Genomic DNA, 24,412 nt, shown 5'->3' with positions numbered 1-24,412 from the left:
TTCGCAGAACACAAAGAAGTTTCTCAGAAAGCTTCTTTCTCTTTGTTATCGGAGGATATTTCCTTTGGCCCTATAGTCTCCAAAGGGATCCGAAATATCTGTTCTCAGATTCCACAGAAATAAGGCTAGCAAAAAGATCCACGAAATACAGATGTAACTCTGTGAGATGAATTAACATAACACTAAGCAGTTTCTCAGAAAGCTTCTTTCCAGATTTCATCTGAGGATATTTCCTTTTTCACCATAGCCCTCTAGGTGCTTCCAAATGTCACTTTGCAAATTCCATCAGAACTGTCTTAGCGAAAGGCTTCTTGAGGGGAAAGCTGTAACTCTGTGAGATGATTTCACAGAACACAAAGAAGTTTCTCAGAAAGCTTCTTTCTCTTTGTTATCGAAGGATATTTCCTTTGGCCCTATAGTCTTCAAAGGGATCCGAAATATCTGTTCTCAGATTCCACAGCAATAAGGCTAGCAAAGAGATCCACGACATGCAAATGTAACTCTGTGAGGTGAATTAACAGAACACTAAGCAGTGTCTCAAAAAGCTTCTTTCCAGATTTCATCTGAGGATATTTCCTTTTTCACCATATCCCTCTATGGGCTTCCAAATATCACTTTGCCAATTCCACAAGAACTGTCTTAGCGAAAGGCTTCTTGAGGCGAAAGCTGTAACTCTGTGAGATGATTTCACAGAACACAATGAAGTTTCTCAGAAAGCTTCTTTCTCTTTGTTATCAGAGAATATTTCCTTTGGCCCTATGGTCTTCAAAGGGATCCGAAATATCTGTTCTCAGATTCCACAGAAATAAAACTAGCAAAGAGATCGAGGAAATACAGATGTAACTCTGTGAGATGAATTAACAGAACACTAAGCAGTTTCTCAGAAAGCTTCTTTCCAGATTTCATCTGAGGATATTTCCTTTTTCACCATAGCCCTCTATGGGCTTCCAAATATCACTTTGCCAATTCCACAAGAACTGTCTTAGCGAAAGGCTTCTTGAGGGGAAAGCTGTAACTCTGTGAGATCATTTCACAGAACACAAAGAAGTTTCTTAGAATGCTTCTTTCTATTTGTTATCGGAGGATATTTCCTTTGGCCCTATAGTCTTCAAAGGGATCCGAAATATCTGTTCTCAGATTCCACAGCAATAAGGCTAGCAAAGAGATCCACGAAATGCCAATGTAACTCTGTGAGGTGAATTAACAGAACACTAAGCAGTTTCTCAGAAAGCTTCTTTCCACATTTCATCTGAGGATATTTCCTTTTTCACCATAGCCCTCTATGGGCTTCCAAATATCACTTTGCCAATTCCACAAGAACTGTCTTAGCGAAAGGCTTCTTGAGGGGAAAGCTGAAACTCTGTGAGATGATTTCGCAGAACACAAAGAAGGTTCTCAGAAAGCTTCTTTCTCTTTGTTATCGGAGGATATTTCCTTTGGCCCAATAGTCTTCAAAGGGATCCGAAATATCTGTTCTCAGATTCCACAGAAATAAGGCTAGCAAAGAGATCCACGAAATACAGATGTAACTCTGTGTGATGAATTAACAGAACACTAAGCAGTTTCTCAGAAAGCTTCTTTCCAGATTTCATCTGAGGATATTTCCTTTTTCACCATAGAACTCTATGGGCTTCCAAATATCACTTTGCCAATTCCACAAGAACTGTCTTAGCGAAAGGCTTCTTGAGGGGAAAGCTGTAACTCTGTGAGATGATTTCACAGAACACAAAATGATTCTCAGAAAGCTTCTTTCTCTTTGTTATCGGAGGATATTTCCTTTGGCCCTATAGTCTCCAAAGGGATCCGAAATATCTGTTCTCAGATTCCACAGAAATAAGGCTAGCAAAGAGATCCACGAAATACAGATGTAACTCTGTGAGATGAATTGACAGAACACTAAGCAGTTTCTCAGAAAGCTTCTTTCCAGATTTCATCTGAGGATATTTCCTTTTTCACCATAGCCCTCTATGGGCTTCCAAATATCACTTTGCCAATTCCACACGAACTGTCTTAGCGAAAGGCTTTTTGAGGGGTAAGCTGTAACTCTGTGAGATGATTTCACAGAACACAAAGAAGTTTCTCAGAAAGCTTCTTTCTCTTTGTTATCGGAGGATATTTCCTTTGGCCCTATGGTCTTCAAAGGGATCGGAAATATCTGTTTTCAGATTCCACAGAAATAAGGCTAGCAAAGAGATCCACGAAATACAGATGTAACTCTGTGAGATGAATTAACAGAACACTAAGCAGTTTCTCAGAAAGCTTCTTTCCAGATTTCATCTGAGGATATTTCCTTTTTCACCATAGCCCTCTATGGGCTTCCAAATATCACTTTGCCAATTCCACAAGAACTGTCTTAGCGAAAGGCTTCTTGAGGGGAAAGCTGTAACTCTGTGAGATGATTTCACAGAACACAAAGAAGGTTCTCAGAAAGCTTCTTTCTCTTTGTTATCGGAGGATATTTCCTTTGGCCCTATAGTCTCCAAAGGGATCCGAAATATCTGTTCTCAGATTCCACAGAAATAAGGCTAGCAAAGAGATCCACGAAATACAGATGTAACTCTGTGAGATGAATTAACAGAACACTAAGCAGTTTCTCAGAAAGCTTCTTTCCAGATTTCATCTGAGGTATTTCCTTTTTCACCATAGCCCTCTATGGGCTTCCAAATATCACTTTGCCAATTCCACAAGAACTGTCTTAGCGAAAGGCTTCTTGATTGGTAAGCTGTAACTCTGTGAGATGATTTCACAGAACACAAAGAAGGTTCTCAGAAAGCTTCTTTCTCTTTGGTATCGGAGGATATTTCCTTTGGCCCTATAGTCTTAAGAGGGATCCGAAATATCTGTTCTCAGATTCCACAGAAATAAGGCTAGCAAAGAGATCCACGAAATACAGATGTAACTCTGTGAGATGAATTAACAGAACACTAAGCAGTTTCTCAGAAAGCTTCTTTCCAGATTTCATCTGAGGATATTTCCTTTTCCACCATAGTCCTCTAGGGGCTTCCAAATATCACTTTGCCAATTCCACAAGAACTGTCTTGGAGAAAGGCTTCTTGAGGGGAAAGCTGTAACTCTGTGAGATGATTTCACAGAACACAAAGTAGTTTCTCAGAAAGCTTCTTTCTCTTTGTTATCCGAGGATATTTCCTTTGGCCCTATGGTCTTCAAAGGGATCCGAAATATCTGTTCTCTGATTCCACAGAAATAAGGCTAGCAAAGAGATCCACGAAATAGAGATGTAACTCTGTGAGATGAATTAACAGAACACTAAGCAGTTTCTCATAAAGCTTCTTTCCAGATTTCATCTGAGGATATTTCCTTTTTCACCATTCCCTCTATGGGCTTCCAAATATCACTTTGCCAATTCCACAAGAACAGTCTTAGCGAAAGAGTTCTTGAGGGGAAAGCTGTAACTCTGTGAGATGATTTCACAGAACACAAAGAAGTTTCTCAGAAAGCTTCTTTCTCTTTGTTATCGGAGGATATTTCCTTTGTCCCTGTAGTCTTTAAAGGGATCCGAAATATCTGTTCTCAGATTCCACAGAAATAAGGCTAGCAAAGAGATCCACGAAATACAGATGTAACTCTGTGAGGTGAATTAACAGAACACTAAGCAGTTTCTCAGAAAGCTTCTTTCCACATTTCATCTGAGGATATTTCCTTTTTCACCATAGCCCTCTATGGGCTTCCAAATATCACTTTGCCAATTCCACAAGAACTGTCTTAGCGAAAGGCTTCTTGAGGGGAAAGCTGAAACTCTGTGAGATGATTTCGCAGAACACAAAGAAGGTTCTCAGAAAGCTTCTTTCTCTTTGTTATCGGAGGATATTTCCTTTGGCCCAATAGTCTTCAAAGGGATCCGAAATATCTGTTCTCAGATTCCACAGAAATAAGGCTAGCAAAGAGATCCACGAAATACAGATGTAACTCTGTGTGATGAATTAACAGAACACTAAGCAGTTTCTCAGAAAGCTTCTTTCCAGATTTCATCTGAGGATATTTCCTTTTTCACCATAGACCTCTATGGGCTTCCAAATATCACTTTGCCAATTCCACAAGAACTGTCTTAGCGAAAGGCTTCTTGAGGGGAAAGCTGTAACTCTGTGAGATGATTTCACAGAACACAAAGAAGTTTCTCAGAAAGCTTCTTTCTCTTTGTTATCGGAGGATATTTCCTTTGGCCCTATAGTCTTCAAAAGGATCCGAAATATCTGTTCTCAGATTCCACAGAAATAAGGCTAGCAAAGAGATCCACGAAATACAGATGTAACTCTGTGAGATGAATTAACAGAACACTAAGCAGTTTCTCAGAAAGTTTCTTTCCAGATTTCATCTGAGGATATTTCCTTTTTCACCATAGCCCTCTATGGGCTTCCAAATATCACTTTGCCAATTCCACAAGAACTGTCTTAGCGAAAGGCTTCTAATAGGGAAAGCTGTAACTCTGTGAGATGATTTCACAGAACACAAAAAGTTTCTCAGAAAGCTTCTTTCTCTTTGTTATCGGAGGATATTTCCTTTGGCCCTATAGTCTCCAAAGGGATCCGAAATATCTGTTCTCAGATTCCACAGAAATAAGGCTAGCAAAGAGATCCACGAAATACAGATGTAACTCTGTGAGATGAATTAACAGAACACTAAGCAGTTTCTCAGAAAGCTTCTTTCCAGATTTCATCTGAGGATATTTCCTTTTTCACCATAGCCCTCTATGGGCTTCCAAATATCACTTTGCCAATTCCACAAGAACTGTCTTAGCGAAAGGCTTCTTGAGGGGAAAGCTGTAACTCTTTGAGATGATTTCACAGAACACAAAGTAGTTTCTCAGAAAGCTTCTTTCTCTTTGTTATCCGAGGATATTTCCTTTGGCCCTATGGTCTTCAAAAGGATCCGAAATATCTGTTCTCAGATTCCAGAGAAATAAGGCTAGCAAAGAGATCCACGAAATACAGATGTAACTCTGTGAGATGAATTAACAGAACACTAAGCAGTTTCTCAGAAAGCTTCTTCCAGATTTCATCTGAGGATATTTCCTTTTTCACCATAGCCCTCTATGGGCTTCCAAATATCACTTTGCCAATTCCACAAGAAGTGCCTTAGCAAAAGGCTTCTTGAGAGGAAAGCTGTAACTCTGCGAGATGATTTCACAGAACACAAAGAAGTTTTTCAGAGAGCTTCTTTCTCTTTGTTATCGGAGGATATTTCCTTTGGCCCTATAGTCTTCAAAGGGATCGGAAATATCTGTTCTCAGATTCCACAGAAATAAGGCTAGCAAAGAGATCTACGAAATACAGATGTAACTCTGTGAGATGAATTAACAGAACACTAAGCAGTTTCTCAGAAAGCTTCTTTCCAGATTTCATCTGAGGATATTTCCTTTCTCACCATACCCTCTATGGGCTTCCAAATATCACTTTGCCAATTTCACAAGAACAGTCTTAGCGAAAGACTTCTTGAGGGGAAAGCTGTAACTCTGTGAGATGATTTCACAGAACACGAAGAAGTTTCTCAGAAAGCTTCTTTCTCTTTGTTATCGGAGGATATTTCCTTTGTCCCTGTAGTCTTCAAAGGTATACGAAATATCTGTTCTCAGATTCCACAGAAATAAGGATAGCAAAGAGATCCACGAAATACAGATGTAACTCTGTGAGGTGAATTAACAGAACACTAAGCAGTTTCTCAGAAAGCTTCTTTCCAGAAATCATCTGAGGATATTTCCTTTTTCACCATAGCCCTCTATGGGCTTCCAAATATCACTTTGCCAATTCCACAAGAACTGTCTTAGCGAAAGCCTTCTTGAGGGGAAAGCTGTAGCTCTGTGAGATGATTTCACAGAACACAAAGAAGTTTCTCAGAAAGCTTCTTTCTCTTTATTATCGGAGGATATTTCTTTTGTCTCTATAGTCTTCAAAGGGATCTGAAATATCTGTTCTCAGATTCCACAGAAATAAGGCTAGCAAAGAGATCCACGAAATACAGATGTAACTCTGTGAGATGAATTAACAGAACACTAAGCAGTTTCTCCGAAAGCTTCTTTCCAGATTTCATCTGAGGATATTTCCTTTTTCACCATAGCCCTCTATGGGCTTCCAAATATCACTTTGCCAATTCCACAAGAACTGTCTTAGCGAAAGGCTTCTAATAGGGAAAGCTGTAACTCTGTTAGGTGATTTCACAGAACACAAAAAGATTCTCAGAAAGCTTCTTTCTCTTTGTTATCGGAGGATATTTCCTTTGGCCCTATAGTCTCCAAAGGGATCCGAAATATCTGTCCTCAGATTCCACAGAAATCAGGCTAGCAAAGAGATCCAGGAAATACAGATGTAACTCTGTGAGATGAATTAACAGAACACTAAGCAGTTTCTCCGAAAGCTTCTTTCCGGATTTCGTCTGAGGATATTTCCTTTTTCACCATAGCCCTCTATGGGCTTCCAAATATCACTTTATCAATTCCACAAGAACTGTCTTAGCGAAAGGCTTCTTGAGGGGAAAGCTGTAACTCTGTGAGATGATTTCACAGAACACAAAGAAGTTTCTCAGAATGCTTCTTTCTCTTTGTTATCGGAGGATATTTCCTTTGGCCCTATGGTTTTCAAAGGGATCCGAAATATCTGTTCTCAGATTCCACAGAAATAAGGCTAGCAAAGAGATCCACGAAATACAGATGTAACTCTGTGAGATGAATTAACAGAACACTAAGCAGTTTCTCAGAAAGCTTCTTTCCAGAGTTCATCTCAGGATAATTCCTTTTTCACCATAGTCCTCTAGGGGCTTCCAAATATCACTTTGCCAATTCCACAAGAACTTTCTTAGCGAAAGGCTTCTTGAGGGGAAACCTGTAACTCTGTGAGATGATTTCACAGAACACAAAGAAGTTTCTCAGAGAGCTTCCTTCTCTTTGTTATCGGAGGCTATTTCCTTTGGCCCTATAGTCTTCAAAGGGATCCCAAATATCTGTTCTCAGATTCCACAGAAATAAGGCTAGCAAAGAGATCCAGGAAACACAGATGTAACTCTGTGAGATGAATTAACAGAACACTAAGTAGTTTCTCAGAACGCTTCTTTCCAGATTTCATCTGAGGATATTTCCTTTTTCACCATAGCCCTCTATGGGCTTCCAAATATCACTTTGCCAATTCCACAAGAACTGTCTTAGCGAAAGCCGTCTTGAGGGGAAAGCTGTAACTCTGTGAGATGTTTTCAAAGAACACAAAGAAGTTTCTCAGAAAGCTTCTTTCTCTTTGTTATCGGAGGATATTTCCTTTGGCCCTATGGTCTTCAAAGGGATCCGAAATATCTGTTCTCTGATTCCACAGAAATAAGGCTAGCAAAGAGATCCATGAAATAGAGACGTAACTCTGTGAGATGAATTAACAGAACACTAAGCAGTTTCTCAGAAAGCTTCTTTCCAGATTTCATCTGAGGATATTTCCTTCTTCACCATAGCCCTCTATGGGCTTCCAAATATCACTTTGCCAATTCCACAAGAACTGTCTTAGCGAAAGGCTTCTTGAGGAGAAAGCTGTAACTCTGTGAGATGATTTCACAGAACACAAAGAAGTTTCTCAGAAAGCTTCTTTCTCTTTGTTATCGGAGGATATTTCCTTTGGCCCTATGGTCTTCAAAGGGATCGGAAATATCTGTTCTCAGATTCCACAGAAATAAGGCTAGCAAAGAGATCCACGAAATACAGATGTAACTCTGTGAGATGAATTAACAGAACACTAAGCAGTTTCTCAGAAAGCTTCTTTCCAGATTTCATCTGAGGATATTTCCTTTTTCACCATACCCTCTATGGGCTTCCAAATATCACTTTGCCAATTCCACAAGAACAGTCTTAGCGAAAGAGATCTTGAGGGGAAAGCTGTAACTCTGTGAGATGATTTCACAGAACACAAAGAAGTTTCTCAGAAAACTTCTTTCTCTTTGTTATCGGAGGATATTTCCTTTGTCCCTGTAGTCTTCAAAGGGATCCGAAATATCTGTTCTCAGATTCCACAGAAATAAGGCTAGCAAAGAGATCCACGAAATACAGATGTAACTCTGTGAGGTGAATTAACAGAACACTAAGCAGTTTCTCAGAAAGCTTCTTTCCAGATTTCATCTGAGGATATTTCCTTTTTCACCATAGCCCTCTATGGGCTTCCAAATATCACTTTGCCAATTGCACAAGAACTGTCTTAGCGAAAGCCTTCTTGAGGGGAAAGCTGTAACTCTGTGAGATGATTTCACAGAACACAAAGAAGTTTCTCAGAAAGCTTCTTTCTCTTTATTATCGGAGGATATTTCTTTTGTCCCTATAGTCTTCAAAGGGATCTGAAATATCTGTTCTCAGATTCCACAGAAATAAGGCTAGCAAAGAGATCCACGAAATACAGATGTAACTCTGTGAGATGAATTAACAGAACACTAAGCAGTTTCTCAGAAAGCTTCTTTCCACATTTCATCTGAGGATATTTCCTTTTTCACCATAGCCCTCTATGGGCTTCCAAATATCACTTTGCCAATTCCACAAGAACTGTCTTAGCGAAACGCTTCTTGAGGGGAAAGCTGAAACTCTGTGAGATGATTTCGCAGAACACAAAGAAGGTTCTCAGAAAGCTTCTTTCTCTTTGTTATCGGAGGATATTTCCTTTGGCCCAATAGTCTTCAAAGGGATCCGAAATATCTGTTCTCAGATTCCACAGAAATAAGGCTAGCAAAGAGATCCAGGAAATACAGATGTAACTCTGTGTGATGAATTAACAGAACACTAAGCAGTTTCTCAGAAAGCTTCTTTCCAGATTTCATCTGAGGATATTTCCTTTTTCACCATAGCCCTCTATGGGCTTCCAAATATCACTTTGCCAATTCCACAAGAACTGTCTTAGCGAAAGGCTTCTTCTAGGGAAAGCTGTAACTCTGTGAGATGATTTCACAGAACACAAAGAAGTTTCTCAGAAAGCTTCTTTCTCTTTGTTATCGGAGGATATTTCCTTTGGCCCTATGGTCTTCAAAGGGATCCGAAATATCTGTTCTCAGATTCCACAGAAATAAGGCTAGCAAGGAGATCCACGAAATACAGATGTAACTCTGTGAGATGAATTAACAGAACACTAAGCAGTTTCTCAGAAAGCTTCTTCCAGATTTCATCTGAGGATATTTCCTTTTTCACCGTAGCCCTCTATGGGCTTCCAAATATCACTTTGCCAATTCCACAAGAACTGTCTTAGCGAAAGGCTTCTTGAGGGGAAAGCTGTAACTCTGTGAGATGATTTCACAGAACACAGAGAAGTTTCTCAGAGAGCTTCCTTCTCTTTGTTATCGGAGGCTATTTCCTTTGGCCCTATAGTCTTCAAAGGGATCCCAAATATCTGTTCTCAGATTCCACAGAAATAAGGCTAGCAAAGAGATCCAGGAAACACAGATGTAACTCTGTGAGATGAATTAACAGAACACTAAGCAGTTTCTCAGAACGCTTCTTTCCAGATTTCATCTGAGGATATTTCCTTTTTCACCATAGCCCTCTATTGGCTTCCAAATATCACTTTGCCAATTCCACAAGAACTGTCTTAGCGAAAGCCGTCTTGAGGGGAAAGCTGTAACTCTGTGAGATGTTTTCAAAGAACACAAAGAAGTTTCTCAGAAAGCTTCTTTGTCTTTGTTATCGGAGGATATTTCCCTTGATCCTATGGTCTTCAAAGGGATCCGAAATATCTGTTCTCAGATTCCACAGAAATGAGGCTAGCAACGAGATCCACGAAATACAGATGTAACTCTGTGAGATGAATTAACAGAACACTAAGCAGTTTCTCAGAAAGCTTCTTCCAGATTTCATCTGAGGATATTTCCTTTTTCACCATAGCCCTCTATGGGCTTCCAAATATCACTTTGCCAATTCCACAAGAACTGTCTTAGCGAAAGGCTTCTTGAGGAGAAAGCTGTAACTCTTCGAGGTGATTTCACAGAACACAAAGAAGGTTCTCAGAAAGCTTCTTTCTCTTTGTTATCGGAGGATATTTCCTTTGGCCATATAGTCTTCAAAGGGATCCGAAATATCTGTTCTCAGATTCCACAGAAATAAGGCTAGCAAAGAGATCCACGAAATACAGATGTAACTCTGTGAGATGAATTAACAGAACACAAAGCAGTGTCTCAGAAAGCTTCTTTCCAGATTTCATCTGAGGATATTTCCTTTTTCACCATAGTCCTCTAGGGGCATCCAAATAACACTTTGCCAATTCCACAAGAACTGTCTTAGCGAAAGGCTTCTTGAGGGGAAAGCTGTAACTCTGTGAGATGATTTCACAGAACACAAAGAAGTTTCTCAGAAAGTTTCTTTCTCTTTGTTATCGGAGGATATTTCCTTTGGCCCTATAGTCTCCAAAGGGATCCGAAATATCTGTTCTCAGATTCCACAGAAATAAGGCTAGCAAAGAGATCGACGAAATACAGATGTAACTCTGTGAGACGAATTAACAGAACACTAAGCGGTTTCTCAGAAAGCTTCTTTCCAGAAATCCTCTGAGGATATTTCCTTTTTCACCATAGCCCTCTATGGGCTTCCAAATATCACTTTGCCAATTCCACAAGAACTGTCTTAGCGAAAGGCTTCTTGAGGGGTAAGCTGTAACTCTGTGAGATGATTTCACAGAACACAAAGAAGTTTCTCAGAAAGCTTCTTTCTCTTTGTTATCAGAGGATATTTCTTTTGGCCCTATGGTCTTCAAAGGGATCCGAAATATCTGTTCTCAGATTCCACAGAAATAAGGCTAGCAAAGAGATCCACGAAATACAGATGTAACTCTGTGAGATGAATTAACAGAACAGTAAGCAGTTTCTCAGAAAGCTTCTTTCCAGATTTCATCTGAGGATATTTCCTTTTTCGCCATAGCCCTCTATGGGCTTCCAAATATCACTTTGCCAATTCCACAAGAACTGTCTTAGCGAAAGGCTTCTTGAGGGGAAAGCTGTAACTCTGTGAGATGATTTCACAGAACACAAAGAAGTTTCTCAGAAAGCTTCTTTCTCTTTGTTATCGGAGGATATTTCCTTTGGCCCTATAGTCTCCAAAGGGATCCGAAATATCTGTTCTCAGATTCCACAGAAATAAGGCTAGCAAAGAGATCCACGAAATACAGATGTAACTCTGTGAGATGAATTAACAGAACACTAAGCAGTTTCTCAGAAAGTTTCTTTCCAGATTTCATCTGAGGATATTTCCTTTTTCACCATAGCCCTCTATGGGCTTCCAAATATCACTTTGCCAATTCCACAAGAACTGTCTTAGCGAAAGGCTTCTTCTAGGGAAAGCTGTAACTCTGTGATATGATTTCACAGAACACAAAGAAGTTTCTCAGAAAGCTTCTTTCTCTTTGTTATCGGAGGATATTTCCTTTGGCCCTACGGTCTTCAAAGGGATCCGAAATATCTGTTCTCAGATTCCACAGAAATAAGGCTAGCAAGGAGATAGACGAAATACAGATGTAACTCTGTGAGATGAATTAACAGAACACTAAGCAGTTTCTCAGAAAGCTTCTTCCAGATTTCATCTGAGGATATTTCCTTTTTCACCATAGCCCTCTATGGGCTTCCAAATATCACTTTGCCAATTCCACAAGAACTGTCTTAGCGAAAGGCTTCTTGAGGAGAAAGCTGTAACTCTTCGAGGTGATTTCACAGAACACAAAGAAGGTTCTCAGAAAGCTTCTTTCTCTTTGTTATCGGAGGATATTTCCTTTGGCCATATAGTCTTCAAAGGGATCCGAAATATCTGTTCTCAGATTCCACAGAAATAAGGCTAGCAAAGAGATCCACGAAATACAGATGTAACTCTGTGAGATGAATTAACAGAACACAAAGCAGTGTCTCAGAAAGCTTCTTTCCAGATTTCATCTGAGGATATTTCCTTTTTCACCATAGTCCTCTAGGGGCATCCAAATATCACTTTGCCAATTCCACAAGAACTGTCTTAGCGAAAGGCTTCTTGAGGGGAAAGCTGTAACTCTGTGAGATGATTTCACAGAACACAAAGAAGTTTCTCAGAAAGCTTCTTTCTCTTTGTTATCGGAGGATATTTCCTTTGGCCCTATAGTCTCCAAAGGGATCCGAAATATCTGTTCTCAGATTCCACAGAAATAAGGCTAGCAAAGAGATCGACGAAATACAGATGTAACTCTGTGAGACGAATTAACAGAACACTAAGCAGTTTCTCAGAAAGCTTCTTTCCAGAAATCCTCTGAGGATATTTCCTTTTTCACCATAGCCCTCTATGGGCTTCCAAATATCACTTTGCCAATTCCACAAGAACTGTCTTAGCGAAAGGCTTCTTGAGGGGTAAGCTGTAACTCTGTGAGATGATTTCACAGAACACAAAGAAGTTTCTCAGAAAGCTTCTTTCTCTTTGTTATCAGAGGATATTTCTTTTGGCCCTATGGTCTTCAAAGCGATCCGAAATATCTGTTCTCAGATTCCACAGAAATAAGGCTAGCAAAGAGATCCACGAAATACAGATGTAACTCTGTGAGATGAATTAACAGAACAGTAAGCAGTTTCTCAGAAAGCTTCTTTCCAGATTTCATCTGAGGATATTTCCTTTTTCGCCATAGCCCTCTATGGGCTTCCAAATATCACTTTGCCAATTCCACAAGAACTGTCTTAGCGAAAGGCTTCTTGAGGAGAAAGCTGTAACTCTTCGAGGTGATTTCACAGAACACAAAGAAGGTTCTCAGAAAGCTTCTTTCTCTTTGTTATCGGGGGATATTTCCTTTGGCCATAGAGTCTTCAAAGGGATCCGAAATATCTGTTCTCAGATTCCACAGAAATAAGGCTAGCAAAGAGATCCACGAAATACAGATGTAACTCTGTGAGATGAATTAACAGAACACTAAGCAGTTTCTCAGAAAGCTTCTTCCAGATTTCATCTGAGGATATTTCCTTTTTCACCATGGCCCTCTATGAGCTTCCAAATATCACTTTGCCAATTCCACAAGAACTGTCTTAGCGAAAGGCTTCTTGAGGGGAAAGCTGTAACTCTTCGAGGTGATTTCACAGAACACAAAGAAGGTTCTCAGAAAGTTTATTTCTCTTTGTTATCAGAGGATATTTCCTTTGGCCCTATAGTCTTCAAAGGTATCCGAAATATCTGTTCTCAGATTCCACAGAAATAAGGCTAGCAAAGAGATCCACGAAATACACATGTAACTCTGTCAGATGAATTAACAGAACACAATGAGTGTCTCAGAAAGCTTCTTTCCAGATTTCATCTGAGGATATTTCCTTTTTCTCCATAGCCCTCTATGGGCTTCCAAATATCACTTTGCGAATTCCAAAAGAACTGTCTTAGCGAAAGGCTTCTTGAGGGGAAAGCTGTAACTCTGTGAGATAATTTCACAGAACACAAAGAAGTTTCTCAGAAAGCTTCTTTCTCTTTGTTATCGGAGGATATTTCCTTTGGCCCTATAGTCTTCAAAGGGATCCGAATTATCTGTTTTCAGATTCCACAGAAATAAGGCTAGCAAAGAGATTCACGAAATACAGATGTAACTCTGTGAGATGAATTAACAGATCACTAAGCAGTTTCTCAGAAAGCTTCTTTCCAGATTTCATCTGAGGATATTTCCTTTTTCACCATAGCCCTCTATGGGCTTCCAAATATCACTTTGCCAATTCCACAAGAACTGTCTTAGCGAAAGGCTTCTTGAGGAGAAAGCTGTAACTCTGTGAGATGATATCACAGAACACAAAGAAGTTTCTCAGAGAGCTTCCTTCTCTTTGATATCGGAGGATATTTCCTTTGGCCCTATAGTCTTCAAAGGGATCCGAAATATCTGTTCTCAGATTCCACAGAAATAAGGCTAGCAAAGAGATCCACGAAATACAGATGTAACTCTCTGAGATCAATTAACAGAACACTAAGCAGTTTCTCAGAAAGCTCCTTTCCAGATTTCATCTGAGGATATTTCCTTTTTCACCATAGCCCTCTATGGGCTTCCAAATATCACTTTGCCAATTCCACAAGAAATGTCTTAGTGAAAGGCTTCTTGAGGGGAAAACTGTAACTCTCTGAGGTGATTTCACAGAACACAAAGAAGTTTCTCAGAAAGCTTCTTTCTCTTTGTTATCGGAGGATATTTCCTTTGGCCCAATAGTCTTCAAAGGGATCCGAAATATCTGTTCTCAGATTCCACAGAAATAAGGCTAGCAAAGAGATCCACGAAATACAGATGTAACTATGTGAGATGAATTAACAGAACACTAAGCAGTTTCTCAGAAAGCTTCTTTCCAGATTTCATCTGAGGATATTTCTTTTTTCACCATAGCCCTCTATGGGCTTCCAAATATCACTTTGCCAATTCCACAAGAACTGTCTTAGCGAGAGGCTTCTTCTAGGGAAAGCTGTAACTCTGTGAGATGATTTCACAGAACACAAAAAGTTTCTCAGAAAGCTTCTTTCTCTTTGTTATCGGAGGATATTTCCTTTGGCCCTATAGTCTCCAAAGGGATCCGAAATATCTGTTCTCAGATTCAACAGGAATAAGGCTAGCAAAGAGATCGACGAAATACAGATGTAACTCTGTGAGATGAATTAACAGATCACTAAGCAGTTTCTCAGAAAGCTTCCTTAAAGATTTCATCTGAGGATATTTCCTTTTTCACCATAGCCCTCTATGGGCTTCCAAATATCACTTTGCCAATTCCACAAGAACTGTCTTAGCGAAAGACTTCTTGAGGTGTAAGCTGTAACTCTGTGAGATGATTTCACAGAACACAAAGAAGTTTTTCAGAAAGCTTCTTTCTCTTTGTTATCAGAGGATATTTCCTTTGGCCCTATAGTCTTCAAAGGGATCCGAAATATCTGTTCTCAGATTCCACAGAAATAAGGCTAGCAAAGAGATCCACGAAATACAGATGTAATTCTGTGAGATGAATTAACAGAACAGTAAGCAGTTTCTCAGAAAGCTTCTTTCCAGATTTCATCTGAGGATATTTCCTTTTTCGCCATAGCGCTCTATGGGCTTCCAAATATCACTTTGCCAATTCCACAAGAACTGTCTTAGCGAAAGGCTTCTTTAGGGGAAAGCAGTACCTCTGTGAGATGATTTCACAGAACACAAAGAAGTTTCTCAGAAAGCTTCTTTCTCTTTGTTATCGGAGGATATTTCCTTTGGCCCTATAGTCTCGAAATGGATCCGAAATATCTGTTCTCAGATTCCACAGAAATAAGGCTAGCAAAGAGATCCACGAAATACAGATGTAACTCTGTGAGATGAATTAACAGAACACTAAGCAGTTTCTCAGAAAGCTTCTTTCCAGATTTCATCTGAGGATATTTCCTTTTTCGCCATAGCCCTCTATGGGCTTCCAAATATCACTTTGCCAATTCCAAAAGAACTGTCTTAGCGAAAGGCTTCTTGAGGGGAAAGCTGTAACTCTGTGAGATGATTTCACAGAACACAAAGAAGTTTCTCAGAAAGCTTCTTTCTCTTTGTTATCGGAGGATATTTCCTTTGGCCCTATAGTGTCCAAAGGGATCCGAAATATCTGTTCTCAGATTACACAGAAATAAGCCTAGCAAAGAGATCCACGAAATACAGATGTAACTCTGTTAGATGTATTAACAGAACACTAAGCAGTTTCTCACAAAGCTTCTTCCAGATTTCATCTGAGGATATTTCCTTTTTCACCATAGCGCTCTATGAGCTTCCAAATATCACTTTGCCAATTCCACAAGAACTGTCATAGCGAAAGGCTTCTTGAGGGGAAAGCTGTAACTCTTCGAGGTGATTTCACAGAACACAAAGAAGGTTCTCAGAAAGCTTCTTTCTCTTTGTTATCAGAGGATATTTCCTTTGGCCCTATAGTCTTCAAAGGGATCCGAAATATCTGTTCTCAGATTCCACAGAAATAAGGCTAGCAAAGAGATCCACGAAATACAGATGTAACTCTGTGAGATGAATTAACAGAACACAAAGCAGTGTCTCAGAAAGCTTCTTTCCAGATTTCATCTGAGGATATTTCCTTTTTCTCCATAGCCCTCTATGGGCTTCCAAATATCACTTTGCCAATTCCACAAGAACTGTCTTAGCGAAAGGCTTCTTGAGGGGAAAGCTGTAACTCTGTGAGATGATTTCACAGAACACAAAGAAGTTTCTCAGAAAGCTTCTTTCTCTTTGTTATCGGAGGATATTTCCTTTGGCCCTATAGTGTCCAAAGGGATCCGAAATATCTGTTCTCAGATTCCACAGAAATAAGGCTAGCAAAGAGATCCACGAAATACAGATGTAACTCTGTGAGATGAATTAACAGAACACTAAGCAGTTTCTCAGAAAGCTTCTTCCAGATTTCATCTGAGGATATTTCCTTTTTCACCATAGCCCTCTAAGAGCTTCCAAATATCACTTTGCCAATTCCACAAGAACTGTCTTAGCGAAAGGCTTCTTGAGGGGAAAGCTGTAACTCTTCGAGGTGATTTCACAGAACACAAAGAAGGTTCTCAGAAATCTTCTTTCGCTTTGTTATCAGAGGATATTTCCTTTGGCCCTATAGTCTTCAAAGGGATCCGAAATATCTGTTCTCAGATTCCACAGAAATAAGGCTAGCAAAGAGATCCACGAAATACAGATGTAACTCTGTCAGATGAATTAACAGAACACAAAGCAGTGTCTCAGAAAGCTTCTTTCCAGATTTCATCTGAGGATATTTCCTTTTTTACCATAGCCCTCTATGGGCTTCCAAATATCACTTTGCCAATTCCACAAGAACTGTCTTAGCGAAAGGCTTCTTGAGGGGAAAGCTGTAACTCTGTGAGATGATTTCACAGAACACAAAGAAGTTTCTCAGAAAGCTTCTTTCTCTTTGTTATCGGAGGATATTTCCTTTGGCCCTATAGTGTCCAAAGGGATCCGAAATATCTGTTCTCAGATTCCACAGAAATAAGGCTAGCAAAGAGATCCACGAAATACAGATGTAACTCTGTGAGATGAATTAACAGAACACTAAGCAGTTTCTCAGAAAGCTTCTTCCAGATTTCATCTGAGGATATTTCCTTTTTCACCATGGCCCTCTATGAGCTTCCAAATATCACTTTGCCAATTCCACAAGAACTGTCTTAGCGAAAGGCTTCTTGAGGGGAAAGCTGTAACTCTTCGAGGTGATTTCACAGAACACAAAGAAGGTTCTCAGAAAGTTTATTTCTCTTTGTTATCAGAGGATATTTCCTTTGGCCCTATAGTCTTCAAAGGTATCCGAAATATCTGTTCTCAGATTCCACAGAAATAAGGCTAGCAAAGAGATCCACGAAATACAGATGTAACTCTGTCAGATGAATTAACAGAACACAAAGAGTGTCTCAGAAAGCTTCTTTCCAGATTTCATCTGAGGATATTTCCTTTTTCTCCATAGCCCTCTATGGGCTTCCAAATATCACTTTGCGAATTCCAAAAGAACTGTCTTAGCGAAAGGCTTCTTGAGGGGAAAGCTGTAACTCTGTGAGATGATTTCACAGAACACAAAGAAGTTTCTCAGAAAGCTTCTTTCTCTTTGTTATCGGAGGATATTTCCTTTGGCCCTATAGTCTTCAAAGGGATCCGAATTATCTGTTTTCAGATTCCACAGAAATAAGGCTAGCAAAGAGATTCACGAAATACAGATGTAACTCTGTGAGATGAATTAACAGATCACTAAGCAGTTTCTCAGAAAGCTTCTTTCCAGATTTCATCTGAGGATATTTCCTTTTTCACCATAGCCCTCTATGGGCTTCCAAATATCACTTTGCCAATTCCACAAGAACTGTCTTAGCGAAAGGCTTCTTGAGGAGAAAGCTGTAACTCTGTGAGATGATATCACAGAACACAAAGAAGTTTCTCAGAGAGCTTCCTTCTCTTTGATATCGGAGGATATTTCCTTTGGCCCTATAGTCTTCAAAGGGATCCGAAATATCTGTTCTCAGATTCCACAGAAATAAGGCTAGCAAAGAGATCCACGAAATACAGATGTAACTCTCTGAGATCAATTAACAGAACACTAAGCAGTTTCTCAGAAAGCTCCTTTCCAGATTTCATCTGAGGATATTTCCTTTTTCACCATAGCCCTCTATGGGCTTCCAAAGATCACTTTGCCAATTCCACAAGAAATGTCTTAGTGAAAGGCTTCTTGAGGGGAAAGCTGTAACTCTCTGAGGTGATTTCATAGAACACAAAGAAGTTTCTCAGAAAGCTTCTTTCTCTTTGTTATCGGAGGATATTTCCTTTGGCCCAATAGTCTTCAAAGGGATCCGAAATATCTGTTCTCAGATTCCACAGAAATAAGGCTAGCAAAGAGATCCACGAAATACAGATGTAACTATGTGAGATGAATTAACAGAACACTAAGCAGTTTCTCAGAAAGCTTCTTTCCAGATTTCATCTGAGGATATTTCTTTTTTCACCATAGCCCTCTATGGGCTTCCAAATATCACTTTGCCAATTCCACAAGAACTGTCTTAGCGAGAGGCTTCTTCTAGGGAAAGCTGTAACTCTGTGAGATGATTTCACAGAACACAAAAAGTTTCTCAGAAAGCTTCTTTCTCTTTGTTATCGGAGGATATTTCCTTTGGCCCTATAGTCTCCAAAGGGATCCGAAATATCTGTTCTCAGATTCAACAGGAATAAGGCTAGCAAAGAGATCGACGAAATACAGATGTAACTCTGTGAGATGAATTAACAGATCACTAAGCAGTTTCTCAGAAAGCTTCCTTAAAGATTTCATCTGAGGATATTTCCTTTTTCACCATAGCCCTCTATGGGCTTCCAAATATCACTTTGCCAATTCCACAAGAACTGTCTTAGCGAAAGACTTCTTGAGGTGTAAGCTGTAACTCTGTGAGATGATTTCACAGAACACAAAGAAGTTTTTCAGAAAGCTTCTTTCTCTTTGTTATCAGAGGATATTTCCTTTGGCCCTATAGTCTTCAAAGGGATCCGAAATATCTGTTCTCAGATTCCACAGAAATAAGGCTAGCAAAGAGATCCACGAAATACAGATGTAATTCTGTGAGATGAATTAACAGAACAGTAAGCAGTTTCTCAGAAATCTTCTTTACAGATTTCATCTGAGGATATTTCCTTTTTCGCCATAGCGCTCTATGGGCTTCCAAATATCACTTTGCCAATTCCACAAGAACTGTCTTAGCGAAAGGCTTCTTGAGGGGAAAGCTGTAACTCTGTGAGATGATTTCACAGAACACAAAGAAGTTTCTCAGAAAGCTTCTTTCTCTTTGTTATCGAAGGATATTTCCTTTGGCCCTATAGTGTCCAAAGGGATCCGAAATATCTGTTCTCAGATTCCACAGAAATAAGGCTAGCAAAGAGATCCACGAAATACAGATGTAACTCTGTGAGATGAATTAACAGAACACTAAGCAGTTTCTCAGAAAGCTTCTTCCAGATTTCATCTGAGGATATTTCCTTTTTCACCATAGCCCTCTAAGAGCTTCCAAATATCACTTTGCCAATTCCACAAGAACTGTCTTAGCGAAAGGCTTCTTGAGGGGAAAGCTGTAACTCTTCGAGGTGATTTCACAGAACACAAAGAAGGTTCTCAGAAATCTTCTTTCGCTTTGTTATCAGAGGATATTTCCTTTGGCCCTATAGTCTTCAAAGGGATCCGAAATATCTGTTCTCAGATTCCACAGAAATAAGGCTAGCAAAGAGATCCACGAAATACAGATGTAACTCTGTCAGATGAATTAACAGAACACAAAGCAGTGTCTCAGAAAGCTTCTTTCCAGATTTCATCTGAGGATATTTCCTTTTTTACCATAGCCCTCTATGGGCTTCCAAATATCACTTTGCCAATTCCACAAGAACTGTCTTAGCGAAAGGCTTCTTGAGGGGAAAGCTGTAACTCTGTGAGATGATTTCACAGAACACAAAGAAGTTTCTCAGAAAGCTTCTTTCTCTTTGTTATCGGAGGATATTTCCTTTGGCCCTATAGTCTCCAAAGGGATCCGAAATATCTGTTCTCAGATTCCACAGAAATAAGGCTAGCAAAGAGATCCACGAAATACAGATGTAACTCTGTGAGATGAATTAACAGAACACTAAGCAGTTTCTCAGAAAGCTTCTTTCCAGATTTCATCTGAGGATATTTCCTTTTTCAACATAGCCCTCTATGGGCTTCCAAATATCACTTTGCCAATTCCAAAAGAACTGTCTTAGCGAAAGGAATCTTGAGGGCAAAGCTGTAACTCTGTGAGATGATTTCACAGAACACAAAGAAGTTTCTCAGAGAGCTTCCTTCTCTTTGTTATCGGAAGATATTTCCTTTGGCCCTATTGTCTTCAAAGGCATCCGAAATATCTGTTCTCAGATTCCACAGAAATAAGGCTAGCAAAGAGATCCACGAAATACAGATGTAACTCTGTGAGATGAATTAACAGAACACTAAGCAGTTTCTCAGAAAGCTTCTTTCCAGATTTCATCTGACGATATTTCCTTTTTCAACTTATCCCTCTATGGGCTTCCAAATATCACTTTGCCAATTCCACAAGAACTGTCTTGGTGAAAGGCTTCTTGAGGGGAAAGCTGTAACTCTGTGAGGTGATTTCACAGAACACAAAGAAGTTTCTCAGAAAGCTTCTTTCTCTTTGTTATCGGAGGATATTTCCTTTGGCCCTATAGTCTTCAAAGGGATCCGAAATATCTGTTCTCAGATTCCACAGAAATAAGTCTAGCAAAGAGATCCACGAAATACAGATGTAACTCTGTGAGATGAATTAACAGAACAGTAAGCAGTTTCTCAGAAAGCTTCTTTCCAGATTTCATCTGAGGATATTTCCTTTTTCACCATAGCCCTCTATGGGCTTCCAAATATCACTTTGCCAATTCCACAAGAACTGCCTTAGCGAAAGGCTTCTTGAGGGGAAAGCTGTAACTTTGCGAGATGATTTCACAGAACACAAAGAAGTTTCTCAGAAAGCTTCTTTCTCTTTGTTATCGGAGGATATTTCCTTTGGCCCTATAGTCTCCAAAGGGATCCGAAATATCTGTTCTCAGATTCCACAGAAATAAGGCTAGCAAAGAGATCCACGAAATACAGATGTAACTCTGTGAGATGAATTAACAGAACACTAAGCAGTTTCTCAGAAAGCTTCTTTCCAGATTTCATCTGAGGATATTTCCTTTTTCACCATAGCCCTGTATGGGCTTCCAAATATCACTTTGCCAATTCCACAACAACTGTCTTAGCGAAAGGCTTCTTGAGGGGAAAGCTGTAACTCTGTGAGATGATTTCACAGAACACAAAGTAGTTTCTCAGAAAGCTTCTTTCTCTTTGTTATCGGAGGATATTTCCTTTGGCCCTATAGTCTCCAAAGGGATCCGAAATATCTGTTCTCAGATTCCACAGAAATAAGGCTAGCAAAGAGATCCACGAAATACAGATGTAACTCTGTGAGATGAATTAACAGAACACTAAGCAGTTTCTCAGAAAGCTTCTTTCCAGATTTCATCTGAGGATATTTCCTTTTTCACCATAGCCCTCTATAGGCTTCCAAATATCAGTGTGCCAATTCCACAAGAAGTGCCTTAGCGAAAGGCTTCTTGAGGGGAAAGCTTTAACTCTGTGAGATGATTTCACAGAACACAAAGAAGTTTCTCAGAAAGCTTCTTTCTCTTTGTTATCGGAGGATATTTCCTTTGGCCCTATAGTCTTAAGAGGGATCCGAAATATCTGTTCTCAGATTCCACAGAAATAAGGCTAGCAAAGAGATCCACGAAATACAGATGTAACTCTGTGAGATGAATTAACAGAACACGAAGCAGTTTCTCAGAATGCTCCTTTCCAGATTTCATCTGAGGATATTTCCTTTTTCACCATAGCCCTCTATGGGCTTCCAAAAATCACTTTGCCAATTCCACAAGAAATGTCTTAGTGAAAGGCTTCTTGAGGGGAAAGCTGTAACTCTGTGAGGTGATTTCACAGAACACAAAGAAGTTTCTCAGAAAGCTTCTTTCTCTTTGTTATCGGAGGATATTTCCTTTGGCCCAATAGTCTTCAAAGGTATCCGAAATATCTGTTGTCAGATTCCACAGAAATAAGGCTAGCAAAGAGATCCACGAAATACAGATGTAACTCTGTGAGATGAATTAACAGAACACTAAGCAGTTTCTCAGAAAGCTTCTTTCCATATTTCATCTGAGGATATTTCTTTTTTCACCATAGCCCTCTATGGGCTTCCAAATATCACTTTGCCAATTCCACAAGAACTGTCTTAGCGAAAGGCTTCTTCTAGGGAAAGCTGTAACTCTGTGAGATGATTTCACAGAACACAAAGAAGTTTCTCAGAGAGCTTCCTTCTATTTGTTATCGGAGAATATTTCCTTTGGCCCTATAGTGTCCAAAGGGATCCGAAATATCTGTTCTCAGATTCCACAGAAATAAGGCTAGCAAAGAGATCCACGAAATGCAGATGTAACTCTGTGAGATGAATTAACAGAACACTAAGCAGTTTCTCAGAAAGCTTCTTTCCAGATTTCATCTGAGGATATTTCCTTTTTCACCATAGCCCTCTATGGCCTTCCAAATATCACTTTGCCAATTCCACAAGAAGTGCCTTGGCGAAAGGCTTCTTGAGGGGAAAGCTGTAACTCTGTGAGATGATTTCACAGAACACAAAGAAGTTTCTCAGAAAGCTTCTTTCTCTTTGTTATCGGAGGATATTTCCTTTGGCCCTATAGTCTTCAAAGGGATCCGAATTATCTGTTTTCAGATTCCACAGAAATAAGGCTAGCAAAGAGATTCACGAAATACAGATGTAACTCTGTGAGATGAATTAACAGATCACTAAGCAGTTTCTCAGAAAGCTTCTTTCCAGATTTCATCTGAGGATATTTCCTTTTTCACCATAGCCCTCTATGGGCTTCCAAATATCACTTTGCCAATTCCACAAGAACTGTCTTAGCGAAAGGCTTCTTGAGGAGAAAGCTGTAACTCTGTGAGATGATTTCACAGAACACAAAGAAGTTTCTCAGAGAGCTTCCTTCTCTTTGATATCGGAGGATATTTCCTTTGGCCCTATAGTCTTCAAAGGGATCCGAAATATCTGTTCTCAGATTCCACAGAAATAAGGCTAGCAAAGAGATCCACGAAATACAGATGTAACTCTCTGAGATCAATTAACAGAACACTAAGCAGTTTCTCAGAAAGCTCCTTTCCAGATTTCATCTGAGGATATTTCCTTTTTCACCATAGCCCTCTATGGGCTTCCAAAGATCACTTTGCCAATTCCACAAGAAATGTCTTAGTGAAAGGCTTCTTGAGGGGAAAGCTGTAACTCTCTGAGGTGATTTCATAGAACACAAAGAAGTTTCTCAGAAAGCTTCTTTCTCTTTGTTATCGGAGGATATTTCCTTTGGCCCAATAGTCTTCAAAGGGATCCGAAATATCTGTTCTCAGATTCCACAGAAATAAGGCTAGCAAAGAGATCCACGAAATACAGATGTAACTATGTGAGATGAATTAACAGAACACTAAGCAGTTTCTCAGAAAGCTTCTTTCCAGATTTCATCTGAGGATATTTCTTTTTTCACCATAGCCCTCTATGGGCTTCCAAATATCACTTTGCCAATTCCACAAGAACTGTCTTAGCGAGAGGCTTCTTCTAGGGAAAGCTGTAACTCTGTGAGATGATTTCACAGAACACAAAAAGTTTCTCAGAAAGCTTCTTTCTCTTTGTTATCGGAGGATATTTCCTTTGGCCCTATAGTCTCCAAAGGGATCCGAAATATCTGTTCTCAGATTCAACAGGAATAAGGCTAGCAAAGAGATCGACGAAATACAGATGTAACTCTGTGAGATGAATTAACAGATCACTAAGCAGTTTCTCAGAAAGCTTCCTTAAAGATTTCATCTGAGGATATTTCCTTTTTCACCATAGCCCTCTATGGGCTTCCAAATATCACTTTGCCAATTCCACAAGAACTGTCTTAGCGAAAGACTTCTTGAGGTGTAAGCTGTAACTCTGTGAGATGATTTCACAGAACACAAAGAAGTTTTTCAGAAAGCTTCTTTCTCTTTGTTATCAGAGGATATTTCCTTTGGCCCTATAGTCTTCAAAGGGATCCGAAATATCTGTTCTCAGATTCCACAGAAATAAGGCTAGCAAAGAGATCCACGAAATACAGATGTAATTCTGTGAGATGAATTAACAGAACAGTAAGCAGTTTCTCAGAAAGCTTCTTTCCAGATTTCATCTGAGGATATTTCCTTTTTCTCCATAGCCCTCTATGGGCTTCCAAATATCACTTTGCCAATTCCACAAGAACTGTCTTAGCGAGAGGCTTCTTCTAGGGAAAGCTGTAACTCTGTGAGATGATTTCACAGAACACAAAGAAGTTTCTCAGAAAGCTTCTTTCTCTTTGTTGTCGGAGGATATTTCCTTTGGCCCTATAGTGTC

Source organism: Macaca mulatta, chromosome X (assembly GCF_049350105.2).
Source record: "Macaca mulatta isolate MMU2019108-1 chromosome X, T2T-MMU8v2.0, whole genome shotgun sequence".
NCBI lineage: Eukaryota > Metazoa > Chordata > Mammalia > Primates > Cercopithecidae > Macaca > Macaca mulatta.
Note: the sequence above shows the minus strand (reverse complement) of the source record.